Source organism: Peromyscus californicus, unplaced genomic scaffold (genome assembly GCF_007827085.1).
Source record: "Peromyscus californicus insignis strain IS unplaced genomic scaffold, ASM782708v3 Scaffold_20__1_contigs__length_68692818, whole genome shotgun sequence".
Classification (NCBI taxonomy): domain Eukaryota; kingdom Metazoa; phylum Chordata; class Mammalia; order Rodentia; family Cricetidae; genus Peromyscus; species Peromyscus californicus.
Window position 1 is genome coordinate 60,384,789 of NW_026294503.1, and position 13,776 is coordinate 60,398,564.

Below are 13,776 nucleotides of genomic sequence, written 5' to 3' on the forward strand. Positions count from 1 at the left end.
TCTTATTGTCCCTGTACAGTAATTATATCTTCAGATGCTTGGAGAGTTGTAGGCTCCTTGGTAGGAGACCCAGGGTGCAGGGCACTGAGGTCCATTTGTGTCTATCCTTTGGTGAAAAATAATAAGAGCATTTGGAAGTGGCAGATTTAGATCATACAGTTCTGATCATGTTTAAACTATAACAAAAAGATATTACCCATAAATATTCATCAAAATTCTCTGAGGTCTGAAGAATAAGTTTTTGGTGTTGGGGAGGCAGATTCCCAGTGGGTAAGTGCATTTGCTGTGAATACAAGCATACCTGGGGTTAAAGTTTCAGGCCCACATTAAAAAAATCAACCATGGGTCAGGCAGTGGTGGTGCACAGCTTTAATCTCAGCACTTGGGAGGCAGAGCCAGGCAGATCTCTGTAAGTTCGAAACCAGCCTGGTCTACAGATCAAGCTCCAGGACAGGCTCCAAAGCTACACAGTGAAACTCTGTCTAAGAAACAAACAAAAACAAAAATCCAGCATGACCACCCATGCCTGTAACCCCAAAGATGCGCAGGAGGAGACAAGTGGACCCCGGGACATGGCTGGCCCAACAGCCTCAACAAAATAGTGGGTTTCAGGTTCCATGAAAGACTCTCCCTTTAAAGATAAAGTGGGGAGAGATAGAAAATGGCACCCATCATCTCCTCTTACCTCCACATGCACACACAAGCATGCATACTGTCACACACACACACACACACACACACACACACACACACACACACACACACACATTGTTAAAAGAATAACAGTTTCTTGGTGGTGTATAGTCATTGTGCATAGTAAAGGGTTTCATAAAGACCATTTCTTTTGAGAACTTTATGTAACGTAGTCATGTTCACCATCACCACCACCCTGAATTCTCTCGTCACCCTGTCATTAGTCTCCTCCTCACCCCCGTCTCTCCTCTGTTGCTATATGTGTGTGTGCATGTGTGTATGTGTGTGTGTGTGTGTGTGTGTGTGTGTGTGTGTGTGATTTTACATATCTAATAAAGCATGGGATCCACAAATGAGAGAAAATGCAAAATATTTGCCTTCCTGAGTCTGGCATATTTTTCTCAATATAATAATGATCTCGTTTCACCCCTTTTATTGAAAATGACATAATTTTATTCTTCTTTATGGCCAAATAAAATGTCATTATATATGTATATGTATTATATATTTATATATTATACATGTGTATATATTATATGTGTGTATATTATATATGTATATATTATGTGTGTATATTATATATGTGAATATATATTATATATTATCATGTTTTCTTTATTCACTCATCTGTTGAGAGTACCTATACCGATTCCATAACTTGATTATTATGAATAGTGCTATAATAAACACAGATGCATGGCTATCACAATTGTCTGTTGACTTAGAATAGGTGACTCATATGGTGATTCAACTTCTAGTTTTTGGAGGACCCTCCATACTGATTTCCATAGCAGCTTTTAAATGAGGACTCATGTTGCAAGGATGGTAAGTTGTTAATGTGTCATCATAAGAAAGCACCACACATGAAACAGATGTAGTTCAGTGGTAAAGTGCTTGCCTATGACACAAGACCTTGGGTCTGATTCTTGGCACAAGAAGAGGAGGAGGAAGAAGAGGAGGAAGAGGAAGAGGAGGAGGAAAGAGAGAATCTAAGAGATCATGGCCAGCTTTCCTATTAACAGTAGAACACGTGCTCATTGAGGGAACACACAAAATTCTGAAAATTCTAACTACTTCATTTCATAAATATGAAAACTGAAAGAGCATCCCCAGTGTCTTGCACAAGACCACAGTAGCTGTCAGCTGAGATCAGACGTTGGATCCCCACATACATGCATACCTGTTTTGAGCCAGTTTTATGACATAAAATCTTCTAATCCTGTCCTAGAGGGCAGAAATGTACACTGATGTAGCTACACTGGGCTGAGATGGATCTTCAGAGAATGATATTTTCAAATAAGCAAATAGGCTCAGGCAGCATCCCAGAAGAGGGGACAGAAAACGTGTAAGAGCCAGAGGAACCAAGAGGAGCAGGGGTGCTGTGGAATGCTATCTTCTGGGGTGACCAGGCTGTCACAGCTGCTGGATCCATGAGCTCACAGCAGCTGTGGTCACTTGCACAAGAACCACACAAGATTGAGTTAAAGGCTCTACCCTGTTCATGGCTATTGGGGGAGGGGGAGTCAATTACTTTAGTGGTACGACCACTTGTCCCAGAAGATAGCCCTTGTCCCAGCAGATAGCCACACGACCATGCTCATGCAGCAAGCCTAATTAAACTTGGTGGCTCATAAAAATATATAAATAAAATAAGCAAAAACTGGTGTTTTTTTGTTTTTTGTTTTTTGTTTTTTTTTGGAGACAGGGTTTCTCTGTGTAGCTTTGCGCCTTTCCTGGATCTTGCTCTGTAGACCAGACTGGCCTCAAACTCACAGAGATCCGCCTGCCTCTGCCTCCCGAGTGCTGGGATTAAAGGCATGCACCACCACCGCCCAGCTGTTTTTTTTTTGTTTTGTTTTTTCTTTTTTTTTAAATGTACTGTACAAAGCCTCTACCATTGAAATATCTCTCTACCATTGAAATATCTCTCACCTTGGGTGAAATGTCTGTGACTCTGATGATGGAAAACTATAAAGTGCCCCAGAGACATTTCTTCAAGGCTTTCAGAGCCTTGGCCAGGCTGCTGGGGTTTGAGGTGTTCATGACACCCAGATCCATCTCAAGTTCATGTGCACTTATGATTCAAGGTAAGAGATCAGATTCATTTTTTATATGGCTTTTGAATGTTCAAATCACATTTCTATGATGATCTGAGAAATAAAGGAGTAGCTACAGAGATTTTTTCAAACATCAATTTGCACATAGCAAACATGTATATTACCTAAGCAAGCTTCATTTCCCTCTGAGTACAGAAGAGAGTTTAGCTATTTTTCCCCCTAAGATAAATTTAATCTTTGTTTTGATTTCAAGCTTTATTCCATTATGTTCATAGAGAATACATGGAGTCAGAGGCTAGAGAAATGCCTCTTTCATTTAATAAATCGCTTTCATAAAGTGCACACTGCTCTTTCAGAGGACTCGACTTCTGTTCCCAGCACCCATATCAGGTGCCTCATACCTGCCTATAAACCCGGCTCCAGGGGAGCCAATGCCTCTGGCTTCTACAGGTACCTGAACACATTTTCACATACCCCCGCCCCACAACCACACACATGCACAAACACATAACTTAAAATAATAATATAGATATTTTTCAAAGAATGCATGGAGTTAATTAAATTTTATTCGATTTGCTGAGATTTGTTTTGTGTTCCAATATGTAGTATGTTTTAAAGAGACTCCCATGGGCTGTTGAATCTTTTAAAAGTTTATCTAGAAATAATAAGGAACTTGTTTTCTCTCAAAATATAATAAAACACTAGTGCCCATGTGGTTATCCATCATAAAAGGTTTTGTTAAGAAGAAATCACAATTAGGAGCTAAGGGAAATGAATGTGAAGATGCCCTCACAAAGCAATGGCTAGAGTCCATCATGAATATAAAGTTGAAGAACGCAGAAGATAAAATCTGCAACTCCCTAAAGGAGCCAGCCAAAGCCGCATTCCAAAATGACTCACTGGCTCACACTACACCAACTTGTTCCAAAACTGTCCACTTGGTGGCACCCTGGTGCTGCCACAGGAATGAGCCTCTCCTGTGGGGTGCTGCCCGTGACGTCTTATGGAGGGTTTCACGATTCTTAAACATGTGGTCAGACCACGGGACATGCCAACAACTGACAATCGCCCTAGTCATTTGCACGGAGGGAAAAAAAAAAAAAAGAAAGAAAAACGTATTTGTAGGTTGCTCAAGCAAGACACCATGGGCAGGTTCCAGAGGACTTGCAGAGCAGGTTGAACAATGAGTGGGTGGCTGAGAGCTAACACAAGCCTTCCTTTATCCACAGCCACAGACACAAGTGCCTCTGCCTATTTGGTTCTTTATTTCAGAGTCTTAGGACTAGATTCTGAGCAGAAAAAATAGACATCAACATCTTCAGCCCAGATGAAAACTGAACGGCATTTGCTCCTTAATAAACATCTATTAGTTACCTGACATAACATTATCTGGCCCCTTCAGTTTTATTACAGAAGAATGAACATAGCTCATGCTTGAGTGTCTTGCCGTCTATCCCAGAAGGAAAGCAGTGTGTGTGTGTGTGTGTGTGTGTGTGTGTGTGTGTGTGTGTGTGTGTGTGTTGCGTGTGTGTGAAGCAGTTATTGTTGAACTATGCATTGAAGAGAAAGCTAACTGGAAGCCATAGTCAGGAAAAGTTTCTCCAGCAGGTGAGTGAGACCCGGTCTTAAAGAATGGCTTCATTGTGGCCTGCTGCGTACTTCTGCAGAGCTGAGCAGCGTGCAGTGAGGCGGAGCTCCAACTGTCACTGTGCAGCATGGGAAAGGGACAGCCCTTCCAGCTCAGCACTCTTTCCAGATGGACTTCCCCTCTGTCAATCAGTCATTCACTGAGAGGATTCACTGACTCACTAGCCTATTTTTCTAAATCATATAGACTATTCCAGACATTGGAGGGAATACATCTGATGAGTCATTTAATTTACAATGACAGAGTTGACTTAGAAATTTGGACCCATGCTGAGCATGGTGGTACATGTCTATACTCCCAGTAGTGCCATCACTCCCTGGGCTGAGGCAGGAGGATGAAGAGTTAGAAGTCAGCCTGTGCTACATAGGCCTTGTTTCTCCCCTCCCCCCCTCTCCCCGTCTGTCTGTCTGTCTCTCTCTGTTTATGTATATTTGTAAAGAGAGAGAAGAGTATGTAGATAAATATATGAGTCACAAATGTAGCAAACAAATCCCATATTTTTGTGAGGCAGAATCTTTTTATGTGGCCCAGAGTGGCCTTTAATTCTCAATCCTCCTGCCTCACCCTCATGAGTGCTGGCATTATAGATGTATGCCACCATGACCAGCTCCCAAATCCTATACTTTTAAGAGTGTTAATTAATCACATTTAATAATCTAACCTTCCATTTGTACTGAAATGTATATATGTAAAATATTATGAAGTATGGATATGCTTTAAGATACTTAAAGAAAGGCAAGCGAGATGTAGCATGTTATAATTTTAATAACTATTGGTATAGCTATCAGCTACATTGAGATTTATTGTATCATTCTGGTTTTGTGTGTTTGAACATTTTTAATATCTATTCCTCAAATGTAATGGTTTGAAAAAGGAATTCCAGAATGGGCAAGACCGAGCCTAAGAGGTGTGGATGCAGGTGAGAGCGAGGGTGTGGGTGATGAGGAAAGGAAGCAGAAGTTAGTATAGGACCCCCCACACTTGCCATGCTCCCACACACCTAGAAAAAACATTATTTACCCAAAGAACAAAGGAATGTACATCCTCCCGGAGATATTTACTAATTTAAACCAGATCTAACATAATAAACTGCTTTTCTGGGCAACCACATGGGCCACAGCAAGTACAGGTTATCAGGACTGTGTTGAAAAGATACCATCGCACTCAGCAAGGTTAAATGTCTTTAGCTGATGAATACTTTGGTACAGAATCACACAAACATATAAGAAAAGCTGTGCTGCCCTCTGGCATTCTTCTCTTCTCTCATCTGTGGGCCAAAGGGAAGAGGCTAGCAAATCAAGAGCACTGGGAGAAACTTCAAAGGAAAAGTGGGAAGGGAGGAGGAAGAGGGAGAATTGACTTAATGTGGGCTGAGCACATGACCCAAAGTAAGAAAACGAGGAATTCTAATTCTTTCACTTTTAGCTTATGAGATGGAGGACCAGTCATTTAAATCTCCTAATAATCAGTTCCTCTATGACAAAACAGACGTTCTAAGAATTACACAGACATCCTATGAAGACTAGAAAGCGCAGGCATAATTTGCAATGTAGATGCTCTCTTTACCAGCTACCCTTCCATGCACAAGCCCTGGAGTCCAGTGCAGACGAAAACAAACACACAAAATGACAAGTCATAGGGAGAACAGAGGCCCCGCCGTATGTGACATGCAAGACACCTGGGAATGGTGAAAAAAGGGCACTTGGCTGTTCTTTACCAGGTGGGAGACAAACCAAAAGGAACCCCAAAAGGTTGGAGTGTGAAGGACAGTGTGGGAGACAACCATAAGTAGATGGGGGGAGCGGGGTACAGGACGATGGGACAAAGACATTTCCAATTCCCAACGGCTTTTTGTCCCATGGACAACTGGACTTTCTAGGCCTGAAATCCAGAACTAGGCACCATGTATTCCAAGATGGTAATAAATTGTAAGCCTTCCCTGCAGAGAGCAAACCCTCATCATCTCCAGCCAAGCTCACCGCATAGCTCACTCAGTTCTGCTTGAAGTATATGTAGATAGTTGTGATATAGTAAATGGTGTTGATTGATTAAAGTTTTCCAAGTTAACATGTAGACAATGAAATGACTTTGCAAAATCAACCTACAAAGCATAGGTGATATATTTAGTTTAAGATTATGAACCCAAGTGCTACAGTCTTGATGTTGTTATCATCACAGTATTTCACATATTCCCACACCGATGGAAGTTACAAAAGATGACCTCCTAGTAATATACATTAGAACAATGGTTATCAGAGGCTATGAAGGATAAGGGGGAGAATGAGCTAGGACAAGGTTGGTCAATGTGTACAAAGAGACAACGTTTCCATTATGTTATTCTATAACCTAGTTAATGACTATAGATGACAATGATTTAGTGTATACTTCAAAATTGTAAGAAGACAGTATTTTGTATTTTTCCAATTCAAAGAAAGAACAAAGAACTATTTCCAATAATCTAAGTACTGCTCCTCAAATTTATGTATAATATTCATGCCTATTGGGTATCAATAACTTAAAGAAGAAAAGAACTTCAAAAATTAATAAAATTACTGATCACTATGGGGCAAAGAAGAAAGAAATGAAATATCGTCCTTGGTGGTGCAAGCCTAAGGCAAGAAGATCACTATTTCAAGGCCTGACTATGCTACAGAGTGAGTTCAAGCCCAGCCTAGGCTCTTAGGTGCCTCAAAATGTTTTAAAAAGTAGAAAGAGATCTGGGCATATGGCTCTGTGGTAGACTAGCATGTGTGAGGCCCTGGATTCTGTCAACAGCACCGTGAAGGAAACAAAGCAAAAAATAAAAAAATAAAATTGAGTTCCTCTCCCACTTCAACTGAATACAACTCAACCTCTTTAACATGTCTTAACGTGTCTCCACGGCCTTACACAATGCACCTTTGTGTGGTGGTATTGTGTTTCCCAAAATAATGTGCACGCTAATAAACTTATCTGGGATCAGAGAACAGGACAGCCACAATATTAAACAGAGGATAGGCAGTAGTAGCACATGGCTTTAATCCTAGCATTCCAGAGGCAGAAATCCCTCGTGATCTCTGTAAGTTCAAAGCCACATTGGAAACAGCCAGACATGGTGACTCATGCCTTTAATCCCAGAAAGTGAGCCTTTAATCCCAGGGAGTGGTGGTAGAGAGCAGAAAGGTATATAAGGCTCGAACACCAGAAACTAGAAGCATTTGGCTGGTTAAGCTTTTAGCTGGTTAAGCTTTCAGGCTTTGGAGCAGTAGTTCAGCTGAGAGCCATTGGGATGAAGACACAGAAGCTTCCAGTCTGAGGAAACAGGATCAGCTGAGGAACTAGCAAGGTGAGGAAGCTGTGGCTTGTTCTGCTTCTCTGATCTTCCAGCTTTCACTCCAATAACTGGCCTCAGGTTTGATTTTATGAACAAGACCTTCTAATAATTCATGCTACACCTTTGCCATTCTCTTGTCTCCTCTGGGTACACACATGGCCTCATGACCCTCTAACCAACCGTTCTGCACCTAAGATGATGTTTAGCTCATGAAAAATTTCCATGACAGTCTTCCCTTAATGGCAAATGTGCCTCAAACTCCTGCCATAGATTTTAACACAGTTGTCTTTAACCTTCAACTTACCTTCATCTGTTCAGGGAGCCTTTATCCAACCCTTAAATGGCTGTTTAATTAAAGTTCATTTCGTTTTTGGTGGGGAGGATACACAGATGCCACTATATACACCTAGAGCTCACAGGACAACTTGGCAAGAGACAGTTTTCTCCTTGCCCTGTGTGGGTGCCGGGGGATGAACTCAGGTCATCAGGCTTGACTGCAGGCGCCTTTCTCACTGGTCCTCATCTATAGAGTTTTTAAATGCAGCATCCTATTTCTTCCCCCAAAGTCCTGCCGACAAACGGGAATTGCTCAAATTGTAATGTGCCTGCTTGATGATTTTCATTCCTTCATGACGGAATTCAATTCTCATCTTCTTTTTGTCCAGTAACACCTAACTCAATGAATATTGGTCTACAAATGAAAGGCATGGGTTATTTTTGAGCTTGGGTATGTCTAAACTAGAAAAGACTTGAGACTTAAAGAGATTTGTGAAGTTCACTAAAAGCAAGAGAACAGTGTCATCAAGAGATAGAAGATGATGCAGTGCTTGGTGACCACAGCCAGGGGAATGGCTGTCCTCACTCATGCAGTGGGGGCATACTAACACCTTAAATTTTATTGTTGTATTTTAGAATATAGGCAGTGTATTACTATAATGGTATATGTACACAATTTTAAGTAAATAGACCTGAATGTAGAAAAATTAGGTCCTGGATTATTTTATTTATGGGGTTACATGATCAAAAAGCATCTGGGGAGATTACTCCAAAAAAAAAAAAAAAAAAAAAAAAAAAGAGGATTTCCCATGGGAACTGAGGTACAAGTGACTGTGCTCATCGGTGTTGCATTAAGCAGGTGAGGCAATGTTGTGTGTGTTGTGGAGGAGTTTGTTTGTGACATGGTCACACTATGTATCCCTGGGATGCCTGGGACCCACTATGTAGATCCGGCTAGGCTTGAACTCACAGAGCTCCTCCTGCCTCTGCCTTCCAAGTGCTGGCGTTGAAGGGGTGTGGCACCATGCCCAGCTTAGGCAGTGTTTTTAGGCCAAAAAAAAAAAAAAGCTGGTAAGATGGGGACTTGTCCCTTTCTTGAGAGAATGTCTATTCTTAATTACACAGAAAACTGCTCTTTTTCTTTCTTTAAGAAATTATAGTCAAAATATTTTAAAGTACTATAAAAATAACTATCCAGAATTAATACATGTTAACATCTTGTCACATTTAAGGCTGTTTATAAAGAAACAAAACATGACTGATAAATATGGAGTCTACATGTGACCAACTCCAACTCAATCTATTAATAACATTCTCTCAACAGCACACACACAACACATTACCTTTTCACTCACGTTTTTGGGAGGTATCTTTGTTCATAAATCTGGAACTAGTTAATTCTACTTAATACCAGTATAGTGTTGCACTGCGTACCTGAATCTTCTAGGCGTTCTTTTAGGGATGGGCGTTTGGATGGCTTCAGATTCTGGCTGTGACCAGTGAATTCCAGATAAAAACCCTTTTATCAGGTTTAAGAAAAACCTATGTATATTCTGTCATTTGATAATAAAGAAATAAAATATAATTAAATACATTGTATCTGCTAAGATGTGCATTATATATTATTCTACTTTTTCAGTACACATATTAAATTATTTTAATGGAAATATGAATATAAATAGGAAAAAGAAGTCAAAGCAGCTTTACTTGCAGATTATATGAGTCTACATATAAACAATCCTAAATACTGCACCAGAAGCTCCTAGAACAAAGCATCAAGATACAAAATTACACACACGTCTGGAGCCAGATCCACCCGAGACTTTCTCAGAGGCCCTGATGAAAGGACAAAGGGAACTTTAGTTCTGTATCCTTGTCCAGGAGTGGACTTGGCAAGGCTGGTCTAGGGTTGGAGCCAGTGCCCTCTCAGAAGAGTTAAGGTTACAACTTCTGGGGACCTGACTGATCCCCCTGGGCTGTGGTTATCAGCCCTCGGGCAGTTGTGTCTGAGGGATCCTGTGTTCTCTTTGCCGGCATTGTCTGACTTAGCTCTCTGCTGACCTTGGCTGTTCTCCCCTTGCAAATAGTATATATATATATATATATATATATATATATATATATATATATATATGATACTGTACTTCTTAGTAAGTTTGCTTGGTATAAGTCATCAGCTTATGCAAGACCTCAGGGTCCCAGCCACTGCTTTTGTCTTCTTTATTTCTCGTCATTTTTAGTTCTCATCCCTGGTCCTCCCATTTGACACCCTGACATTCGGGACCCTTGTTCCTGCTGGTTTGAGACACACACAAGAATCGGGAGCCTTCATAGTACCAATAACAAACACACAGAGAAAGGAATCAAATAAGCAATCCCATCCACAAAGGCTTCAAAAAATGCCTTGAAATAAACTTAAATAAGGGAAGTAAATGGTTTCTAGAGGATGCTAGAAGATGGAAAGACATCCTATGTTCATGGATTTGAAGAATTAATGTTCTGAGAGTGGCCCTCCTACAAAAGCAATCTTCAGTTTTGTTGCCATCCTCATCAAATCCCAATGCCATTCTTCACAGAAATTGAAAAAAATAATCTTAAAATTCATATGGAACCACAGAGGACCATGGACAGTCCAAGCAATCCTGACCAAAAGGAATACCAGTGACGGTGATCTCGTGCTTGGTTTCAGCCGCACTCCAGAGTCGTAATAACAAACGTATAGCGCTGGCCAAAACAGCCATTGACTGATGCAGCAGAACAGAACAGACGACCCAGACATAACACCGTGCAACTACAACTACACAAATTTTCATAAAGATGCCAAAAATACAGCAATAAATGATCCTGGGGGGAATAGGTATCCATATGTTGAATAATGAAACCAGCTCCCTGTCTCACCCTTTCCAAAAGTCAAATCCAAATGGATCAAAGACTGGTGTAAGACCTTAAACTCTGAAGCTATAAAAAGGAAAAAGAGGGAACACACTGAGAGACTGAGGCAGAGACAAGGACCTTCTGGATAGGACTCCAGTCCCTCAGGAACAATTCACAACTGGGACTTATGAAATGGAAAGACTTCTGTGAAGTAAAAGAAACAGCTGACTGAGTGAAGAGATGGCCTACAGAATGGAAGACAATCTCTGCTAGCCGCTGGCTACACATCTGACAGGGGATCAATATCCAGAATCCACAAAGAACTTGAAACCACAGTGAGATTCCATAGCCCTCCATTGGTCAGCATGCAGTTGTTGATAAAAAAAATAAGTGACAAATGTTAATAAGTGGACAGGAGGTGATCTTTACACACTGCTGCTGGGAATGGAATCCACTCCAGTCACTATGGAAGTTGGAGTAGAGGTTCCTCAAATAATTCAAAACTGATCTAGCATATGAACCAGCCATACCACTTCTGGGTATTTACCCAAAAGACTCCAAAGCTGATATAAAACATGATAGAAATTAGTAACTCTTATATTCCAATAACAAGCTTACCAAGAAAAAAAAAATGAGAGGGGCAAAATCAAAGACACTAGAAGCTGGAAAGGCCTCCTGTGCTTGTGGATTAGAAAAATGAATATTAGCCGGGTGGTGGTGGCGCACGCCTTTAATCCCAGCACTCGGGAAGCAGAGCCAGGCGGATCTCTGTGAGTTCGAGGCCAGCCTGGTCTCCAAAGCGAGTTCCAGGAAAGGCGCAAAGCTACACAGAGAAACCCTGTCTCGAAAAACCAAAAAAAAAAAAAAGAAAAAGAAAAATGAATATTGTAAGAATAGCTACTGTTCTTAGAACAGTCTATAGAGTCAATTCAGTCTCTATCAAAATGTTAATGACATTCTTTAGAGAACTAGAAAACAAACGCTTCAATTCATACAGAAACCCAAAAGCCCTGACTAGCCAAAGCAATCCTTAGCAGAAGGCACATGCTGGAGATATCACAGTATCTGATCACAAGTTGTACTACAAAGCCATAGTAACAAAAACAGCAGACACGTAGGTAAACGGAATAGGACAGAAGCTACAGAAATAAATTCACACAGCTAGAGTCACCTAATTTAGGTAACGCTATCAAAACATAATTGTAGAAAAAAACAAACCTCCTTTATAAATGATGCTAGGAAAACTGTGTTTCCATATGGAGAAAAACTGAAAGTAGAGTCATCTCTCTCTCCCCTATCTCCCCCAACCCCGTCTCTCTGCAAATTACCAATTCAAAGTGGCTCAAAGACCTTAATCTAAAACCTGAAACTTGGAAACTCTTAGAGAAAGTGTAGGTAAAATATTTCCAACTAAAGGCAGAGGAAAGCATTTCCTGAAAAGAATTATAATGGTGCAGGAAAGTTCCCTCAAGAATTGACCAACAAGTTAAGCTTGGTGGGACACGCCCTTAATCCCAGCACTTGGGAGGTAGAGGAGGATGGATTGCTGTGAGTTTGAGGTCAGAATGGTCTACAGAGCGAGTTCCAGGCCAGCCAGAGCCACATAGTGAGAACCTGTCACACACATGAAAGAAAGAAAGAAAGAAAGAAAGAAAAGAGAGAGAGAGAGAGAGAGAGAGAGAGAGAGAGAGAGAGAGAGAGAGAAAGAAAGAAAGAAAGAAAGAAAGAAAGAAAGAAAGAAAGAAAGAAAGAAAGAAAGAAAGAAAGGAAGGAAGAAAGGAAGAAAGAGAGGAGGGAAGGAGGGAGGGAGGGAGGCAGGAAGGGAGGGAGGGAAGGAGGAAGGGAGGGAGAAGGGAGAGAGAATGCACAAGCAGGTTTACATGAAATTGAAAACTACTGTTCCATAAAAGGAAATAATCATGATTGTACAGACAGTCTACAGAATGATAAAAATGATGTTTGGGGGTGTGTGGTGTGTATGTGTGTGTATATGTATGTGTATCTGGTGTATGTGGTGTGTGTGTGTGTGTGTGTGTGTGTGTGTGTGTGTGTATGTATGTGTGGTGTATTGTATGGTATGTGATGTGTGTGTTTGCATGTATATTTGTGTGAACTGTGTGTACATGTGTGTGTATGTAGTGTATGTGGTGTGTGTGCAGTGTATGTATGTATATGTATGTGTGGTATATTGTGTGCTGTGTATGTATGTTGTTTGTGTGTATGTGGTGTGGGGGTGTGGTGTGTATGTGTATGTGGTGGGTGGGTGTAAGTGGTAATGTCGGTGTGTGTGGATGATGTATATGTGGTGTGTGTCTGTGTGTGTGTGTGTGTGTGTGTGTGTGTGTGTGTGTTAAAACTGGAAAAGGGATCATGAAAGGGAAGGAAAAGATCTTAAAGGAAGGGGAAAAAGAAAAATAATATAATAACGTGTCTTATTTAGGGTTTCTACTGCTATGCTAAGCACAATATCCAAAAGTAACTTAGGAAGAAAAAGGGTTGTTCAGCTCCCAGGTCACACTCCTTCACTGAGGGAAGTCCAAGCAGGAACCTGGAGGCAGGAACTGAAGCAGAGGCCATGAAGGAATGATGCTCACTAGCTTGCTCACTCTGCTTTTTTCTATACCCTAGGACCACCTGTCTGAGGGTGGCACCACCCACAGTGATCTGGGCCCTCCTACACCAATAATCAATCAAGAAAACACACCACAGGCTTGTCTACAGGCCGAGATGATGTTTATACTTTCTCAGTTGAGATTCTTCCCAAATACGTCTAGGTTTGTGTCAAGTCGGAAAAACAAACAAACAAAAAACAGTCCAACGTTACTTGAAAACAGAGGGGTTAACCATCTAGAGGAGAGTGAGGAACTAGACAGAGGGGGACAGGGGTCACAGGAGAGAGAAGTGGGGCCAGGGAC